The sequence below is a fragment of the Chelonoidis abingdonii genome, chromosome 1 (assembly GCF_003597395.2).
Source record: "Chelonoidis abingdonii isolate Lonesome George chromosome 1, CheloAbing_2.0, whole genome shotgun sequence".
In the NCBI taxonomy this organism is placed as follows: Eukaryota; Metazoa; Chordata; order Testudines; family Testudinidae; genus Chelonoidis; species Chelonoidis abingdonii.
Window position 1 is genome coordinate 164,944,744 of NC_133769.1, and position 20,923 is coordinate 164,965,666.

General features: G+C 43.0%; 1 long non-coding RNA gene across 1 annotated transcript in view; it reads left to right on the forward strand.

The window, feature by feature from the left end:
- Positions 1-20,923, forward strand: part of LOC142047739 (uncharacterized) — an 87,584-nt gene that overhangs the window by 50,993 nt on the left and 15,668 nt on the right. The gene's annotated exons all lie outside the window — the stretch shown is intronic.

Genomic DNA, 20,923 nt, shown 5'->3' on the forward strand with positions numbered 1-20,923 from the left:
GAGTGCAGTAATCCCCGCAGACCCGCCCGGGACAGGGGGGCTGCAGGGTGGGGGTAGGGCAGGGGTTAATCCCCCAAATACCCATGGTTGCTGCCCAAGGCAGGGTGTTGTGGTGTTTACATTAATATTGTTCTCAGCTACGAGGTGACAACTGGCGTGTGAGCATTCGTCCCCTGAAGACTTGGAGGCTGCGGAAAACCGGCCCTGGAGATCAGAGCCAGAGCTTGCCCCCCTGACCAAAACTGGTGCCAGGCCAACTGAATGGCTCCAACCCTTTGTGGGATAACACTCTCGGAAGTCTACAGCATGGCTTTATAATGTCTCTTATAAACAAATCAACTGATCAGAGAAAGCCTGCTCAATGACTGTGAATGGTACTGATCTATCCTGGATACTGAGAAAAGCAACTTGTACTTATTACTTTATTCAACTGTCCTGTGATTTCCCAGGCACCAAGAATTTGGCTGTTAAAATACATAGTTTGTATCAACCCAGTTTTAATAAAAGTAACTAGTTTTATATCTGAGTTACATAAAAATACTTTGAGGTAATTTTTGAATTCACTGAAAAATTGGATTACTTCCTGTTGGCCTAAAAATAACAACTGAATCCATTGGAGCCCTGGGCTGCTTTCTGGGTGAGCTTTGGTGGCCCAAAGGATTACTAATTGGGTTAGGAGTATACATTGTCATTATTATTATTATTTTATTATTATTTGTATTTAAGTAGTCCCTACAAACTGTATTGTGCTATACACTGTATAAACATAATGAGATACTGTTCCTGCCCTGAAGAGGTCACAATCTGAATAGACAAGACAGAGGTGGAATGATTTGCCCAAGGTGACCCAGCAGATCCATAGCAGATCCAGGAACAGAACCATCCATGGTCTTCTGATACCTCAACCAGTGCCTTATTGACTAGGCTCTGTATGTGTCGAACAGACTATTCAGTCACTCCCATCTGGTGGCATTTTTAATCTGAACCTCCAGAGATAATGTAATCAAGTGTATTTCAGAATGATAAAATCACAGTTTACTAGCAAATTACTATTGTTTATTAAATGCAAAAGAACACCCCACCCCGTTAATTTTCTTAAAGCTGCATAGATAAAAACCAGTCAAGAATTGAAAAATTAGTTTCAGTTGCATCATGGCAATGTTGTTCATCCTATGTAGTAATTTTAATAATAATGATCACATAGCACTGTACCTATTGGGTTCTGGGAAGTGGGCGGGCAGAGGCCTGCCCAATGCTAAAGGATCCCACCCCAGCCTAAGGGAGGATCTACAGGACCTCAAAACCCAACAGAGTTCAGAGGACAACTAATAAAAGAGCAGGGACAGGAGTGCGGTCAGAGGGTCAAAAGGAGGGAGCCTGTCAGGGACACCGAGCAGCAAGTAGCACTGTACCTATTGGGTTTCTGGGAACTGGGTGGGCGGAAGCCCGCCCACTACTAAAGGATCCCCCCAGCCTAAGGGGAGGATCCACAGGACCTCAAAAACCCAAGTGAGTTCGGGGGACAACTAATAAAAGAACAGGGACAGGAGTGCGGTCAAAGGGTGTCTGCCAGAGTGTACCTATTGCTAACAGATCCCCACCCCAGCCTAAGAGGAGGATCTACAGGACCTCAGAACTCCACTGATTTCGGGGGACAACTAATAAAAGAACAGGGACAGGGCTGAGGTCAAAGGGTCATAAGAAGGGAGCCTGACGGGGACACTGAGCAGCACATAGCACTGTAGCGGGGCCGTAACCCCACTCCTGCCCTGAAGGGCTTAAAGCAGCCCTGGGAGAGGGCTGTGGTAGGGGGAAACCTGAGCTGATTGGGGAAATAACCAGAGCTGGGCCATGCCCCAATCAGGCCACAGCTGGCCCTATAAAAAGGCTGTGAGCTAGTCTCTGAGAGGGAGAGACCTGAGCAAAGTACTTGAGTGGAGCAGGGCTAGGGAAAGGCTGGGGAGCTTCAGCCTGGAAAGCCCCAGGCTGTGGCCTAGCAGAAGGCCACTGGCCACTGGGGATTACAGAGGGCAGTTTGGGGTAGGCAAAGGCAGCAGGTCCAAACCCAACCTTGCCTGTGCTGAGTGGCTGATACTGCAGTCTGCCCTAGGGTGTAGGGGCTAGACAATGACTGGCAGTAGCCTTATAGTGAGGTGGGGATAGTGGGTGGGGGTTCCCTTGGGAGGGGAGACCCCTGAGGAGTGTATGGCCAGGGGCAGCACTCCAGATAAGGGGGTACTGGGTCCAGGAGGGACATGGGGGGCCAAGTGGCAGTGGGACCCTGGCCTGCAGAGGGCACTCTGGAGGCTGGATGAGCTAATTCCCAGAAATGACTAGCAGGAGGTGTCATGGTGGTGAGTCTTGCACTGTTATAAGCACCTTTTATCCTAAGACCTCAAAACACTTGCAAAGGTTGGATTCTAGTATTATCTTCATTTTGCAGCTGGGGAAATTGAGGCACAGAGTTTCGTGACTTAACAGAGCAAGTCAGTGACAGAACCAGGAATCGAATGTAGGGATAGCTGGAGAGGCAACATGAACTAACAGCGAGGGGACAGGGCTGGGAGACACGAGACCAATTTTTTTCAAAAAGAATAAGTACTTGTGGCACCTTAGAGACTTTAACAGATTTATTTCAGCATAAGCTTTCGTGGGCTACAGCTCACTTCTTTGGCTGCATAGAAATGGAACACACAGACAGAAGATATTTATACATACAGAGAACATGAAAAGGTGGAAGTACCCACACAAACTGCAAGAGTCCAATCAATTGAGATGAGCTGTCATCAGCAGGAGGAAAAAAACCCTTTGAAGTGATAATCGAGATGACCCACAGAAGGTGTGAGGAGAACTTAACATATTGAAATAGATTCAATTAGTGTAATGACCCAACCATTCCCAGTCTCTGTTTAGGCCTGAGTTAATTGTATCTAATTTGCATATTAATTCGAGTTCAGCAGTCTCTCTTTGGAGTCTGTTTTTGAAGTTTTTTTTTGTTGTTGTTGCAAAATTGCCACCTTCAAGTCTGTCACTGAGCAGTTAGAGAGGTTGAAGTGTTCTCCCACTGGTTTGTGAATGTTATGATTCCTGATGTCAGATTTGTGTCCATTTATTCTTTTGCATAGAGACTGTCTGGTTTGGCCAATGTACATGGCAGAGGGGCATTGCTGGCACATGATGGCATCTATCATGTTACTTGTGTCACCTTAAGCGAGTCACTTTGCCTCTTTTTCCCCCCACCCAAGTCTGTTTTATCTATTTACGTTGCAGACTCTTGGGGCAGGGACTGTCTCTTACTATGTGTACATACAGTGCCCAGCACATGCGGCCTAGAATGTACTACAATAACACAAACTATTAACATACATTAAGTCTAATCTATTTTGGCATCAGTCCATTTGTTACTACTCAACTTAGGGTTGGGTTTCAGAATCCAATATGGTATTAATGATGTAACCACAAAAAAGGGAAAGGGAGGAGGGGAAAAAAAACAAAAGCAGCATGGCCTTTCCTTGTTTTTAACTCCTTTAAGAAAAAAGCTGGAGAGACTAATGCTGAACTGACTGAACATGTTGAGTGCATTTTTGATAACAAAGTTCCACGGGGCCCTGGCTTTCACTTTTGTCTCGCCTTCTGTTAGTTTATCTTTTGTTTTGCTTTTCTTAATATCAGGAAAGGGCTAGGCTAGGGAGCTGTGAGTAATGAACCTAGATTCCACTAATATCACTGTATGTTCTACCTGATGCAGGCCCTAACTTTTTCTCTGTTTCTGTAACTTTTGCTCACCTAAGTAATACTTTCCCATGCAAATAATCCTACTAAAGTCAATATAACTACTCATGTGGGCAAGGACTGCTCGTATGACTAGAGGTTTCTTGTTTTGTTTGGGCCTGATTTCTTCAAAAATATATTCTTCTGAAAGGTCTTATGTACTGCAAAGGGCCTATTCATATGGACATGGGCTTACAGGATTGATCCTTTTATTGTGAACTGGCAATATCATTCTATATAGAATCTAACTTCTTATTTGAGTACATGTTTGTTTAGCGTATTTACAAACTTGCTCCTGTTTAAATTAATGAGAATTCTTCCATTGACTTGAATGGGAGCAAGATGAACTTCACAAATGGAAAAAGATTTCAAACACTGGATAATTCTAGCAAAACAAAAAGTTGGAACAGTGAAGGAATGGGTCAGTCTAGGGCCAAATGCCACACCTATTATCTTCACCACCTGCCACTGCCACACCTAATATCTTAGATATTTTAGAGGTTAATTTTATTACAGATGAATACAGATAAAGTACATCTTGGTCTGGTTAGTAAAATGATAAATTTAGTGTACTGATTAGCTACTTTTTCAGCTGCCTTGAAATCAGAGTGGGAAGTAATATCAATGATCAGCCAGTACAATGAACTGACTAACACAAAGATAAAATACTTTAGGTAACAAAGCCACATTTTCCCTCAAGCAAACATATAAGTAACAGTGTGAAAGTGGATAAGGGTACTGAGCTAAACTGATTTACAAGAGTTTTGTTTTATTACACATAAAACAGATTTGTTACCTGTACTTTTTAAATAAACCTGTTTTCATCATTAATATGATACATCTACTGTCAGATGAGAACCATGAAAACACACATCTGGGCTCAATGGGAACAACCTCTAAGAGCAAAATTAACATTTTTTTCCCCTCAGACTTCTACTCCTGTCTATTCTTTCATTGGGTCAATCATCCTAGTGAGCAGAGGCACTACTCTCGTTTGGTGGTGTTCATTGGTGGAATAACCTCAGGGTCAGGGCCAGCCCTAGACCAAATGGCATCCTAGGCAAAGGGCATCTTTGGTGCCCTCTCTCCCATTTGTTGAACTTTTGGATACTTTTTATTGCATTTGTCCTTTATTAGTTGCTCCTTATACTCTTCAGGTCATAAAATACAAGTGAATGTTCATAATTACACAATAAAACAAGGTTCACAATATGACAGCTGGGCTCTCAATTCACTTCATTCTCATCTCACTGACTGACTGGTTGCACTTTGCCCCTTATATACCCATGAGGGCATGGCTGACTATTCTAGGAGGTTCAAGGAAAATGAAGTTCTCAGGAAGTCTGGAAGGTTCCACGGCATTCTACAAAGGTCCAAAATATTCTTGGAGCTTAGTGGAAATGAATCCACATATGGAATGCCTGAAACATGTTACTTCAAACATTCTGTTTTTCTTTTTGTTGCTAACAACAAAAACAGCACCTTGAACCTGGTGCCCCCAAAGTCTGGCATCCCAGGTGGTCACCTGAGTTGCCTGCCCCTAAATATGGCCCTGCTCAGGGTTAACTCAATGGAGAATAAGCAGAGCTAGGTGGATATAGCCCAGGAGTGGCATGATAAGATTGCTTTAGACTTTTGCACTGTTGAATGGACTCCACCATCAATTTCTTCGTTGCAGAATGCTATCTTGGGGAATCTGCAGAGTAGAATAGTCCACTTCTGGTGTATGTCTAAACTACAATAAAACACTCACTGCTGACCCATGTCAGCTTGAGCTTGGACCGCAGTGCTATAAAATTGCAGTGCAGACTGAGTCTGAACGTCTACAGTTTTAAATCCCCAGTGCCTGAGCCCCATGACCCTGAGTCAGCTACCATGGGCCAACCATGGGTGCTTTATTGCAGTGTGCACATACCCTTGGAGCACAATTCCTTCTCTTTTCCTTTACTGGTATGGTTCCATTCTTTAGCAGCAGAGAGTGCTGAGAAGGTGCTCAAACCATATGTTGAAGGAGGGGAAAAAATCTCTGAAACATGCTCTGTCTTCTTGCTATCAATCATGGGACTTGATCCTACAGAAGATTGTAGAAAAGACTTGTTAGACAGCAGTCCTGAGGTGCTGGTGGGATTGTTGAGTGCAGTGAATTGTTACACTCCAGTGTAGTAAGGTTAGGTGAGGGGAATGGACATTGCAATCTGTCAGGTCAGCAAGAACGCTGAGCCAAGCCTGCATCATTATTCTCTAAGCAGCTGCCTAAGAGATACTGTTCTTTGGAATGCTTGGACACATTTCTGTGTCAGATGGTGATGCTGAGGACTGCTGCAGCTTTCGTTTTCTTCTCAAGTTTTGCTTAGTAGCCAGTACTCCAGATTAGCAATAGAAGTAACTGAAAAAACTAAATCCCATGACTAGCATTCATTGGATTGGATTGAAATGCATTTGCCCTGGTCATGCTCAATCACCAGCCCGCAGTGCACATGTCCATGCTACTAGCATCTAGTATAAAAGGGTCCTGATTCCTGAGTGGAGTTCCCAGGCACTACAATAATAATAGCTCAGTTCAATGAACGTATGAATGTCTTCTCACAGTGCTGAGCATCCGTGCATATTTCTCTGCACTATGTGGAAGTGCAAACACTGAGTGCTAGCAGTTTGGCCTTCTGTATGTTGTGTTTTCCATACACCAAGATCAAATCAGATATTTTAGTCTGGATGATTTATTGCTGTTTAAAGAAAACAACACACAAAGATGGGACAAATATGCATCCCATTTTGTCACAGCCATCTTGAATTGTTTAGACTGTTTACTCTGGTTATCATTATTAATTATTCTGGATGAGCAATCTGCAGGATTGAATGCTTACTGATTTCTGTGAAGTTATTTCAGTATTAGATTGATTCTTAAACCAAGAAAAAAAAAATCTTCTGTCACTGTTAGGCAACAGGGAGATGACTCTTCTCAGGACTTTTTCTATTAAATGTATTAGATTTTTCAGTGCATAGGCCAGCTAGGCCCTGATCCCTTATCAGAGCCGCTGGGTGATATTGCTGTACTAATAAATAAAAAAACAATAATATAAAATGTGCCTATCAAAATTCTCAAAACACAAGTGGAATAATGAACTCCCCTCTCTCCCCATAAAGGACAATATTACCAAAACCAATCTACCCAATGGGCCAAATTCTGTTGTGTCATTTTAATCTGATATATGAGAATTTGAAAATTTTGTTAATACTATTTTTAGAGGATTCTTCTTTATGCCACTTCTGAAATTATTATGGGCCTGATTTTTAAAGGGGTCTCACTACAGCCACTAATTTTGTACCAACATGATCACTGAAGATCATCATTGAAAAGGTATAATTGAAAAATCTTAAACTACTCTTACACTTTACAGGGTTCTAAATTATAGCAACCCAAGGGGAAAAAAAAGCTAACAAGATGTTAGCATGCTTAAAAAATCGGATGGAAACTAATACAAATAATACTATAATGCCGTTTTAGAAATCCATGATGCAGCATCATTTGGAATATTGTGTCCAGTTCTGATCAATCAATCTCAAAAAGGACATTGAAGAGCTGGAAAGGGTTAAAGAGAAAAGTGACAATGATCAAAGGCCTGAACAAGTTCTCATATGAAGAGAAATTGAAAAGATTAGGATTGTTAGAAAAGAGGTAAATAAGAGGAGCGATGATGAAAGTGTATAAAATAATGATATAGAGAAGGAAGATTGGAGCTTTGGTTCTCCTTGTCTCATAACAGAAGACCAAGGAGACATTCAATGACCTTAAAAGGTGAGAAATACAAAACTGATACAAGGAAATACTTTTTTCCACACCTGTGATTAAACTGTGGAACTCACTGCCACAGAAAGTTATTAAAGCCAAGAACCTAATAAGAGTCACAAAGGGATTGGACATTTATATGGATATCAAGAATATCCAGAGTTATAATAAATGACAAATGAAAAATTTGGAAGATATATTACATCTTGTGTTTCAGGGTTTAAGCCAATCTCTAACTATTACAGGTCAAGGTGAGACATATGTGAAGGGCAGATTATTCCACATCTGCCTACTGCATGGCTTTTGCAGCATCTGACCATTGTTTGAAGCAGGATACTGGACTAAATAGACCTTTGAGCTAACCCAGTCTGGCAATTCCTATGTTTTTTGTTTGTTTGTGTGCTTTTAAATCAGACCCAATGTGTACTGTCTAAGCCAAGGCCTATGAAATTTTCAGACACTGGCTTTTTTGACTAAAGATATGGATTATATTTTGTATGACTTGCTGATAGCTTTGCTATTGTGTATTCTGTGTCATTAATATTTTTCTTGCTGGAATCTTCTGAGGTCAGCTGTGTACTGTTTAAATGAATTTTAATTTCTGAATGTGCTGTATTTCATAACTATAATGTGAGGTGAGATGCTGAGGTAATGTGATAGATTATAATTCTATATTTTTTGGAAATTTTCATACTCCAATGTGTGAGGCTGTGTTGGGGTGTATAAACCCCACAGAGGTCAACAAAGCACTAATGGAAGCCTGAGAAACCAATTAGCTCACCTTATTGCACCTGGAGGGTGTATCAGGTTCAATTCAGTATCAGACTCAGGTGGGGAGGAGATGGGTGGTTTCTATAAAGGAAGGAGCTCAGACCACTTGAGGAAGAAGGAAATAATATAATATCTGGGGGAGCCGGAGCCGGAGCCGGAGCCGGAGCCGGAGCCGGAGCCGGAGCCGGAGCCGGAGCCGGAGCCGGAGCCAGAGCCATGAGCCGGAGCCGGAGCCGGGAGCGGAGCCCAGAGCCAGAGCCAGAGCCAGAGCCAGAGCCAGAGCCAGAGCCAGAGCCAGAGCCAGAGCCAGAGCCAGAGCCAGAGCCAGAGCCAGAGCCAGAGCCAGAGCCAGAGCCAGAGCCAGAGCCAGAGCCAGAGCCAGAGCCAGAGCCAGAGGGCTCATCTGTTCAGGGTTGAGAGTTAGAAGAACCCCTCTGTAAGGAGCAAGAGAGGAACAAGGTACAGTAACTCCTCACTTAAAGTCATTGTTTCATTGCTGATCAATTAGAGAACATGCTTCTTTAAAGTTGCACAATGCTCCCTTAAAATGTTGTTTGGCAGCTGCCTGCTTTGTCCACTGCTTGCAGGATGAGCAGCCCATTGGAGCTAGCTGGCCGGGGTATGGAACCAGGGTGGGCGATTAGCCCCCCTGTCAGCTCCCCTAAATTCCTTGTGTGGCAGCTGCCCAGCAGGCTATCAATTGCTGGGCAGCTCAGCTGTCCCTCCCCCCACTGCCATGTGCTCCTCCTGCCCTCTGCCTTGGAGGTGCTCCCGGGAGCCTCCTGCTTGCTGTAGGTGAAGGGGTGCAGGTGTCTGGCTGTCCCCTTCCCACTGTTCCTGTACCCCATCCCCACAGAGAAGGGGGACAGGACAGGGCTCAGGATGGAGGGAGCTTGCTGACAGCAGCTGCTGTCTCAACTTGCTGATCTAAATAAAAAAGCAATTTACTTACAGTGGGGTCAGCATAGTTAAAGGGGCAATGGGTGTCTCTCTGAGACATATACCATGTGTGTTTGAGTGTCTTTGTCTTGCTCTCACACATGCATGTGTGTGCATACACACACACCCTGGCACTTTGGAAAATGGAGGGAGAGGTGTGCTCCAGTGGGATAGCCTGGGTTCATCATCACATTCAATTTCCACAGGGAAACTGTCACTATTGTGTTGTCTCCGCCCTCCATTCATGCTGCCTTGTAGAGTGTGAGGTTACAGTAACAATGTATTAATCTTTGAGGGCTCAACTGAGTGCTAGTTCATCACTTAGCAGTAAGGCATTCCCTGGGAAATATCCCATCCTCTGACTTCACCTCAATCAAGCTTCACAATCACCATTGCTGTGTATAGTATTAAATTGTTTATATACACAGTATAAGTTTTATAGTCTTTTGTCTGGTGAAAAATATTTCCCTGAAGCCTAACACCCTCACCCCTATTTACATTAATTCTTATGGGGAAATGGGATTTGCTTAACTTTGTTTTGCTTTAAGTAGCATTTTTCAGGAATGTACCTACAAGATTAAGTGAGGCATTACTGTGTAGGAACCATGGTTAGCTTCTGTAGTTGGCCCTTCTGGAATAGGAGGAGGCAGGCTGACTGGCTCGCCTTGGGGGGGAAATGGCCTTGTGGGTTGGTATACTGACAGTAGGACACAGGATAAAAAGAACTGGAAGAAGCTGAAATCTCAGCCCTGTATAGGTTGGGAGTGAGTTGGTGGTGGTGTCTGTCTTCAGTCACTTAGTTAAGAAACTGGAACTGACATAAAATCCCAGGGGAGGCAGAAGACTTTTTGGTTTGCTACATGTTTTAATGCTGGTGAAGGACACTATTCAGAATGCTGATGGCCTGGGAGAGGCGAGACTCCAGAAGCACTTGGTTGGGGGACCAAATGTCCTGCTGCATGAGACTGATAATGCCACAAGGGGATGCACTATGATGGTGAATAATGACAATGCCATGAGTGAGGGGCTGCTTGGGGATACCAGGTTGTTGTTGTTGGGTAGGAGGAAGTCTATGAAGATTCTCCTTGAATGAGGTAGGTTCAGAGATCAGTGTTGGGGAGATGGAGAAGAAAGGAATATGGCTGAACAAAGCTTGCCTACATGAGAAGCACAGTGATTTAATTTAGTGGGACATTTAACTAAATTGATCTAAACCAGCGCAATGAGCGGTGTGGACCCTAAATACTTAAGTCAATTAGGAATTGACTTAAGATCAACCATAAAATGACACTCTTAAACCAAAATCAGGATGTCAACATGAGTTTGCACTGGTTTCACTCAATTGGTCTAAAAACTGCCCTAAGTTAAGCTTTCTCATGTTGACGAGGCCTGAAATACACTATTCCTTGCACTAGCAGAGTCTGGTGGTGGATGCCAGCCTGTGCATATATTCAGTGCTATGAGTTGCATTTTATACCACCTCAGCTGGCAAAGGGTGTACAAGGTGAACTGCACTGCACCTTGTACACCCAAGTTCCCCATTTTTGAGAGTGGGAGGCCTATGGCTATTTCTTTGGGAAACTTCAAAAATTATACCATGTGCTGCACCTAAAGAACAAATGGGTTCCGTGGCATGTGTCTTTACGCAGTTAATTCCTTTTGCTACTGGGAATAACATCTACTTTGTTCTATTTAGATAAAGCACATGAGATTTGTATAACAGTATGAAGTGCTTCCGTCTCTTATTGTAAACTGTGGACTTAACTTCTCCCCTTGATTAGTGACTTTACCCTCCTGCCTTACTTTGCCTACCTCCAGTCTGTCCCACCTGCTGCTGCAGCCGAAGTACTCTTCTCTCACAACCCTGGACCCCTCACTCTTCAAATTCCTCCAAGGGTTTGGTCATATTCAAGCTCCTTGTCCTTCTCTACCTAGCTCTACAAGGCCATGAGTTTGCTCTGCCTGCCCTAGATCGCTGTTCTTACATCACCATCACTCCACATAGAATATCAGGGTTGGAAGGGACCTCAGGAGGTCATCTAGTCCAACCCCCTGCTCAAAGCAGGACCAATTCCCAACTAAATCATCCCAGCCAGGCTTAAGTCAGCCACTCGACCTATAAAACATCCTCAAGAAGAAGAAGATCTCCACCACACTCCCTAGGTAAACCCATACCAGTGCTTCACCACCCTCACTAGTGAATTTTTCTCCTAAATATTCACCTAAACCTTCTGCACTGCAACTTGAGAACCATTATCTTGTTCTGTTATCAGATACCACTCGAGAACAGTCTAGATCCATCCTCTTTGGAGCCCCTTTCGGTAGCTGGAAACAAGCAGCTATACCAAATCCCCCCATTCATTCTTCTTTCTGACGACTTGAACCAATCACCAGTTCCCTACAGGCCTATGTCCTCATAAGTCATGTGCTCCAGCCCCCTAAAAATTTTTGTTGCCCTCCGCTGGACTCTTTCCAATTTTTCCACATCCTTCTTGTAGTGTGGGGCCCAAAACTGGACACACTACTCCAGATGAGGCCTCACCAATGTCAAATAGAGGGGAATGATCACATCCCTCGATTTGCTGGCAATGCCCCTACTTATACAGCCCAAAATGGCAATAAGGGCACACTGCTGACTCATATCCAGCTTCTTGTCCACTGTAACCCCTAGGTCCTTTTCTGCAGAACTGCTTCCTAGCCATTTGGTCCCTAGCCTGTAAGAGTGAATGGGATTCTTCCATCCTAAGTGCAGGACTCTGCACTTGTCCTTGTTGAACCTCATCAAGTTTCTTTTGGCCCAGTCTTCTAATTTGTCTAGGTCCCTCTCTTACTTTACTGGCCCCTTCTCCTATTTTTTTTACCTTGTGCCTCTAACATGCTGGCCCCTCCTTGTTCTCACCTATGAAGTGCATTTTTTTTCTCCTTCTTTGACTCCCTCCTTAAAACCCCAACTCATTAAGCAAGCTTTTCACCAATAATCCCCATGCCTTCTCTCTCCAGGGCTGCCGTGTGTGCTATCTTGTACATGTTCTTGCCCAGTTTAGATAGTGAGCTCTTAACAGGGAATATTTCATCTGTGGCTGTAACATGCCATGTAATTTTAATGTTCTACAAAAATGTTAGCGAAATGAGCCACTATTGGTAGCTGAAAGCTCATATTACAGTTGATGTTACTGTTGCTATGACCACTAGAGGGTAAGCAGACTCTACCAGTTCTGTTTAGCAAGCTGTGGAAAATCGCTCATTAGTTAACATTTTGAAAGAATGATTTTACTAAGACTAAGGTTATTGGTCCCAGTCACGGGGAGGTCTCTGTTGTGACACCATGCTGACCTGCGGTAGATGAAGGAGAGCTCCAAAAGGCAGTGTAAGACTTTGGTTTGCGCTTTCCCAGGGCTGAAGCCACCATGTACAGCACTGCAAAGGCCAGATCCCTCTCATGTAGATTGGGGGTGGGTGGGGTAATGAAACTTCAATCAGAGCAGCACAGTACATAGGGCATCCACTTACATCCGCTTTCTTCTGGACATGTTGCCTGTGCCAGCTAGGCTTCCTATATCTGAGGTACAAAAAACTGGGACATTTGAACCACTTCATCTGGGACAGCTACCTCAAAAAAAACATGATCCTGGTAAAACCTTGACAGGTAGTAACCTTAATGTGGGTGTGTATACACATACACAGTTGGCATAATAGCCCCAGAGAAGGCCCCTTGGAGTGATCCTTCCAGGCCTGACTGCACTGGTTCTACAGACAGATTATGCTGACTGGCAAGCCAGCATTGTAGGAAAACATGATCTAACGCATTACATCATATCCTTTGAGCCTCTCTGCCACATGCTATGCAATGTGACTGAGAGGAATGATTAAAAACAAGGGCAGGGCAAAATACTGACGTCTTGTGAGATGCTTGGATAACACTGATAGGGGCTATAGAAGTACCTAGACAAGCTATTTGACAAGTTAATTGAATAACTTAAAATGTAAGTGTGTTGTCAACCTGACAAATAACTGTCTCTGGTATTTAACTGGTTCTACTGTAAAACACAGGGGGAAAACCTTCTAGCTTGCATTTTTTAGTAACCAAAGGTTAACTCCTGGAATAGTTTTTAAAAGTTAGCTTTACATTTTTTGGGTGGGTGGATAGATATATCTATCCATCTCACAGGTGGGTCCCAGCACTAACACTTGCAAGTATTGCAAATTATTCCTTTCTGATAGTGGGTTGAACCAAATCCCATGTCTGAACTCCCCTCAATGGGATTGTTTGAAAATTGGGATCCAGGTTTGAACTTTGCATCTATATCAGTTAGAGAACCTGTTAGAACTTGAGGTGAACTGACTATTGGAAGCATTAAAATAGGTAGTGGGTCAGGTGCTTACAACATAATTTGTATTGGTAATAGGGTAGCAAGCTGCCAACATAGAAATCTCACATAATTAGCTAGAGTCTGAGCTGCTGTAGCTGCATGGAAGTCAGACCTATGCTGACTTACACCAGCTGAGGATCTGGCCTTATTATAATCTTAATATGTAGTTAAACCTGTTGCTTTAAGGTGACTTGCAAAAGGAAAAAAGGTTGATGGTCCTGCCTTGGATATTGTCATTGTGTATATATAAACAAAAGCCTGAAAGCTGCTTATTCTGCTTGTTTTGTACATTAATTCAGATCTCATCTACCCTGTCTTTCCTGCAATAATCTATTCATGACTAGAGAACTCCTAGTTAGAATTAGGACACACTACAGGTACCAAGGAAACCAAGCCTGAGCAATTGAGAGGATTTTTTAGACTATATATAACTTACTACTTTTAACTCAACTCACTAACAAAGAACTGGAAGAAAAGATCTTTGTTAGTTGAAGTGCCAGGGAGTCCAATTTAAGAACTGGTCCACTTCTCTGGCTTCTCCTAGGAAATGTCTAACAGAGCCAGGGAATTCAGGACTTGACATTACAGTTACTTCCTAATAGTAAAAGAAACAATTGTAGCAAACTTTCTGTCGTGCAGTACCTTTATGGAGACTTCAAAATCTCATGTCGCCAGATCAAGACATTTGATCCACACAGTGTATTTATTAGCGAAGTTATTCTGCTTTAATATTGCTGAGGTCACCATTAAGGTTTGGCATGATGGAGCAAGCTGAATGATGTTGGGGTACACTGTGTTTTTTCAGGATGTGTTGGAGAGGGAAGTGACTGCCTTTTGGAGTGAGTTCTCAACAACATTGTATGATATGAAGGAGGCAAGAAATGCTGGGGATTTTTCCTCTTACTGATTCAATTGTTCCCGAGATTTGAGTGGGAGAGGGAAGTCCTCATGCAATATAAGCTAGGAAATTTAATGCAAGAGCCTTTAGTGACAGTTACTTATGCAGGGTTGATGTACTTCTGTGGGCAGCCTCCCAATCTTAGAGGGAGGGGCGAGGAAGAAGCAGAGCTGCAGAGAAACTGCACTGCTGAATTGGTCCTAGTTGCATTGACCTTCCTGCAAGGTTTGGTGCTGTGATGTGCCTCAGGAAAATCTTTAGTCCTGTAATATTTTTGACACTATTGAAAAGTTACTGAAAATGTCAAGAGCAACCCTCTATAGTTAGCAGACAGAACATAACCTGTCAGCGGGCAGAGTCTGTGTCATGGCTCATGTCCCAAAACATGCCATGGCCTCACCTGCACTTCAGGAAACTGGATACAACCATGCACAGTTGCTGCAGCAGGGCACAGGTCTGCCTACTGGGCACCCCATTCCCTCTGCATCCCCTCTCTCTGTCAGAGGGAAGCATGTCTGTACCTTGAAACCTGCCAGTGCATGACACCAGCTCTAAAATGTTCAAGGGGCCCAAACTGTGGTAGCTTTTTCAGCCTCTGTAGTTGTGCAGATTATCTACAACGTGTCCACATGAAAGTCCAACTAACATGCACAAAACACTTCTCCTGGCATCCCCTCCCTGGATTTTCAGTACTTTGTGCTTGAGCTAAAGGATCAATACAGTTAGCTCACAGGCAGTAGCAGATTCATAAATGTCTCTACATGGACTAGTCACTAGGGTAATAGCCATATGGGGCTAGCAAGGGTACACACTCCCCCTACTTAGGGAAGCTTGTACTGAGCTTGAGGTCCCCAGCATTTGAACTCCCACTATACAGCTGCAGGGATTGAACCTCAATCACACCTACGGATCTAGAAGTGTCAGGCTGTACTCTGAGTTACAGCAATGTTCCTCACTGGAGGGGTTGTGATCTGAAAGGTAACTGGGGGTTGTAAGGCATTAGATTTTCTTGTTCCCCTCCTGTCTGTTCGTCTCAAAGTCAAGTATTCCGTCAGCCTTCTGATGATTTGTGAGTTTCCAGACTTCATAAATGTAAGGGAGGGAGGGCTGCAAAAATCATTCTTTGCTTAAGGGGTTGCCAACTTGAAACGGTTGAGAAACACTGAATGAAAGGATCAGATCAGAGGTAGGAAGAGGTTCATAAACCAGTATCCGATGCAGATTGAGTTGCATTCTAAATACTGTAGAATGGTAGTAACCAAAATGTTGATACATTGTCTTCTCTCATTGTGTTGAGAACTGATACTATTGCTTGTCTTCAGCAACGTTGTGCTGACAATCTATAGTGCCATTATAGCTTGTCATCGGTAACAATGCCGATCTTGATCAGTTCTACTGTACCAATATTGTTCAAAACAGTCACTTTTAAAATTTAAATAGTTACCTATGCAAAGCATGTTGCAACTTAACATGTTCAGGCTACTCATAACAAAGAATCTCAAATATTTAACTTTGTAGATCTGATTGCTGCATTTAAAAAATAAAGATTCAAAGAAACATCAGACACTAGAAAATATGTAATCATACCACCTTTCTAAAATGTTGGTTGTCCACTATTAAATGCTACAGAAAATTCAAGCAATTTATTAAATTACACTTAGAGGATAAATTTAAATGCTTAACTCAAGACACACATTTTCATACACTTTATACATCTTACTCTTGTTAAAATGGAAATCCTCATGCAACCTTAATTCTAGTGGTGCTTCTACACTGAAGATCACGTGTCTTACATCAGACTGCATATTTAGTTCTTCTAGCACTTTGTTAGATGCATCACACAAGTGGCTGTATTTAGTCACTCAGCATTATTTAGTGGAACACCAATTGTCTTAAACTACAATTTGTCCAATCCCCAATACTGGGAAGGAAAACACTCATCAACTGTTGGTAGCACCTCTTGAAACAATCTTCTTTTTTCCATTTGACACATGACTTGTTGTTGGAACAGATTTTTCCAGTAGACTCTAGACAGCATGTTCATTTATCCTAAATTACTTTATTGCACCTAGTGGAGGGAGGGAGAGGGATAGTTCAGTGGCTTGAGCATTGGCCTGCTAAACCCAGGACTGTAAGTTCAGTCCTTGAGGAGGCTACTTACAGTTCTGGGGCAAAATCAGTACTTGGTCCTGCTAGTGAAGGCAGGGTCCTTTCCAGTTCTAGGAGATAGGTATATCTCCCTATGTTATATGTAGATCATTTTTTCAAACTCTTTAAAGCTGAGCCCCTTCCTCCTCTTCAGGAAAATAATCCCACTGCAACCCCCACCACTCACTGAAATTCTGCCATGTGGTGGTGAAGGCCTACACATTTAAATTTTATATCTTTCAACTAGTTCTTGAATTTCCTTCTCCTCACTATCCTATCCCCCACCCCCTCCACACTTTGACGAATGCTTGCATAGCTCTTCACAACATGGCACTTCCTCTCATTTATTACATTATTTGAACAGTGAAATAGTTAACAGTGCTAACTTCTAAAGGAATATCAGTGGCCTCTGAGTCAGGACTCATGGACATGAATGAACCATTGATACAGATACCGCAGCAAAGTGAGGACAGACACGTGCATGGAATTAAGTGGCAGACTGCAACTTTTATTCAACTTTAACATGGGGGAGGGGCACTGTCCTATACCAGGCATTAAACTGGTTCCAGTTTAGCTTTACAGCTCTTCACCATAAAAGGCACAACTAGGGCTAGGCTCTCCAGCCTATCCTCCCCTCCCCTGGACTCAGCTCTTTGAGTCCTAGCACTCCCTCCCCCCAATGTGGGTGGAGGTCCCCACCCTGCTGCACCCTCAAGGCCCTCAAAAGATCTGACTTCTGCCCACGAAGGTCACAAAGTCTCACCTTCTCCCAAGAGCCCAAGGCCCATCACCAAAATCCCATGTCTTTTGCCTCTGGGAACTAAAATGCCTCTTGTGATAAATGTGGGCAGGGAGGGGGAGGAAGAGGTAGCTCCCTTTATGGACCCAGCCTGTTAGCTATAAAATCCCTCTTAGTAGCTTTTTGTTACTTACTTTTACCTGTAAAGGGTTAAAGTCTGACTGCTATGCATAGGTAAAAGGAAGTGGCCAAAAGAGCCAATGGGAAGAGTAGAACTTTTTAAAATTGAAACAAGACTCCCCTTTTGTCTGCCTGTTCTCCCAGAGAGAAGGGACAGAGCAGCTATGCTCTAAGAAGATTTGGGCCAGGTATGAAAAATCATCAATAGTACCTAGAAACTGCTCATTTGAAACCCCAGATATGCACGTAGATCAAGGAATGCCTGGGAAGACACTATTAGGTTTTTCTTTATTTTGTAATGGTTAGAGGACTCCTCTGTGCTAACCCCAAATGCTTGTGTTTTGCTTGTAACCTGGGCCTCAGGAAGGTTATTCTTGATGCTTAATTATTGTAAGTGGGTTTTTTCAAAATATAGCAATCTGAGTTTTCAAATGTATCTTGTTTTTAATAAAATTTACCATTTTTAAGCACAGAATTGGGTTTTGAGTCTTAAAAATATCAGAAGGGTAGCCATGTTAGTCTGGATCTGTAAAAGCAGCAGAGAATCCTGTGGCACCTTATAGACTAACAGATGTTTTGGAGCATGAGCTTTCGTGGGTGAATACCCACTTCGTCAGATGCATCTGACGAAGTGGGTATTCACCCACGAAAGCTCATGCTCCAAAACATCTGTTAGTCTATAAGGTGCCACTGAGTCCTAAAAGGTTTGTGCAGATGTTTAATTAGCTGCTGCCAACAGCTGATTAAAGCTTTTTTCTCAACTCTTCCCTGGAGGGATTGTATGTGTGCGTGCTTGAGGGTGTCCCACAGGAAGGAATTGCCAAGTGCACCTTCCTGGGTCCTCAAAGGGGTTTTTGCACTTGGATGGTGGCAGCATCCACCCATCCAAGATCAGAGAGAAGCTGTGACCTTGAGAGTTTAATACTGGCCACTCTAGGCTTGTATTAATTTTTAGAATCCTTGTTTGCTGCCCCCTCCACTCTTCTGCACTGGAAGTGCCAGAGTGGGAAATCTGCCTTAACACCTCCTTACTCAGATGACCTAAAGAGAACCTCAGTGTAGTTCGACAGCTTTTCTCTTTCACCAACGGAAGTTTGTCCAGTAAAAGATGTTACCTCACTCACCTTGTTTCTCTTCACTCAGCATTTTTCTAACAGCTGTTTAAACTAGATACATTTTGGCAAATATGTTAGAGGGAGCCCTATTCTTAGAATTGCACTTGTACTATGATGGAGGACAGGACATCAGTCTGGAAAGAGAAGATAAGGTTACTGAAAAATGCAGTTTAATGCTTCATGGTAGCCAGTGATAACACCTGCTTATTCTATTATTCACTGTCTAGTGTGTCTCATTTCTTCTTAATGTCTCCTCTGGCAGCATTTTAAAATGTTTGTGTTAGAAATTGAAATCTTGGAGGTTGTCACACTTTCTCAATCAAGGGAAATTATCTTCTTTTTTTTAAAACAAATTAGGCTACAACAACAAATTTCTCCAGAATTTATCATGTCAAATATAGTCTGATTACTTAAGAATCCCCACTAATCACTCTGAGGTTTGACAGGCCCTTGGCCGAGTATTAAAGTTACTGTTCAGTGGGGAACCCTGATGTGTACAGTTGTACCACTCACATTTTAGGAACCCTTCTGTATCTGCAATAGCTGATTGATAGATTTAGCCAAACACTCTAACCCTGCAAAGTAGATTGAGATAATACAGCATTTGCATCTGAACATCAATGTACTCACACCACCCTTTGCTTAACAACCTGAAATGTCAGCCATTGTTTTCCTCCTCATGTCCTCCTTATCACCAGTGGCCATTATTCTGGCACCTCCCAAGGGCTACATCTCTCTTTCTCTCCCTGCACATAGGCTGGGATACAGCTTTTATAACATGTTACACTGCCACTGTGCCTAATGCATGTTCAGTAGACGTTTCTCCCCTCTTCCTTATTTGTATTTCCTCACCCTAATAATGTTGGGATGCCCTTCTCCTATCGGTTAATATATTAACGATCTCAACTTATTCTATGTCAATTTGTTGCCATGGCCCTCTTGTGGTCAGACATCTGCAGATATTCTAGCCAAAAGCTGGTGTTGACTCACATATCTGCGGTTGTCTGGTGTCGTTATGAACAAACTTCCCATTCTCACATGCTATTTCCAATTACCTAAAAATTAGCGGTGACCGTTAGGCTACTTGGCTCAGATAAAGTTCATTGGCCTCAAGCCTTATGCTCACTGCTAAAGCCAATGTCCTATAGGATACAGGCCTATAGGTTCTTTGCATGTCTGAATAAATTAAATGCTAAAGTTAGCTCTATAGGCCACACACACAACATGGGATGAACAGGCTTTTTTAATATTTTAGAAAAGCTTCACCTCTTCTGGAATGGTTATTGCAAAATAAGTGAAAACTGGTTAGTAGGCCTGATGCTCCAGTACCTTGCGCACTTACGTACATTGCTGCAGAGTGGGTGCAAAATGTCTCCACTTCAGAATGATTATATTTTTACCTCCATTTCACACTTAAATAAATGACTCTGTTGGGGGTGACGCAATGGAAAGTCAGGCCCATTAAGTTGACTCTGAATATCTTGCCAGTTTTAAATTAATTTACAAGAAATATTTGTAATCCTTTATTTGTCTAGCCCTTTTTCATGCTGAGGGATCTAAAAGCACTCCTCAATCTTAGGGCCATAGGCATGCTCCACATGTGAAACTTCTGCAGTGAGTGTTAATGGGAGTTCAATACAGCTAGTGCCTGCAGGCTTGCTTTAAATCAGTGGTTCTCAAACTTTTTAGTGGTGACCTTTCACTCAGCAAGCCTCTGAGTGTGACTCCCCCCCCACCCCTTATGAATGCTGGAGGCAAAGCAGGGTTTGGGGTGGAGGCTGACAGATCGCAACCCCCTTGTAATAGCCCTGAGGGGTCTTGACCCCCAGTTTGAGAACCCTTACTTTAAACTGTTATGCAGCCTATAGACATGGATCATGTCCCCTACTAATAAAATGCAGCTACCTCTGGAGTGAAATACTGCAGCTTCTAAACAGTACGTAATGGCTTAGGAAAGGAAGTAGAGAAAAATATCTTCTGCAGTAGAAACCGCAGATGGGCACGATATAAGGGCTATGAGTCATTTCCCCAACACTTGTGAAAAGCATAGAGATTTTGAATAATCACAGTCTTGGATCTTAACTGAAAGAGAGCACCTCTGTCAGCACAACAGCTCTAAAAGTCATGGTGGGAGACTGGTACCAAGTTGACTTGGGACTGGCAGCGTTTTCTCCAATGCAGCCACCAGGGGCTTTTCTTATGGCC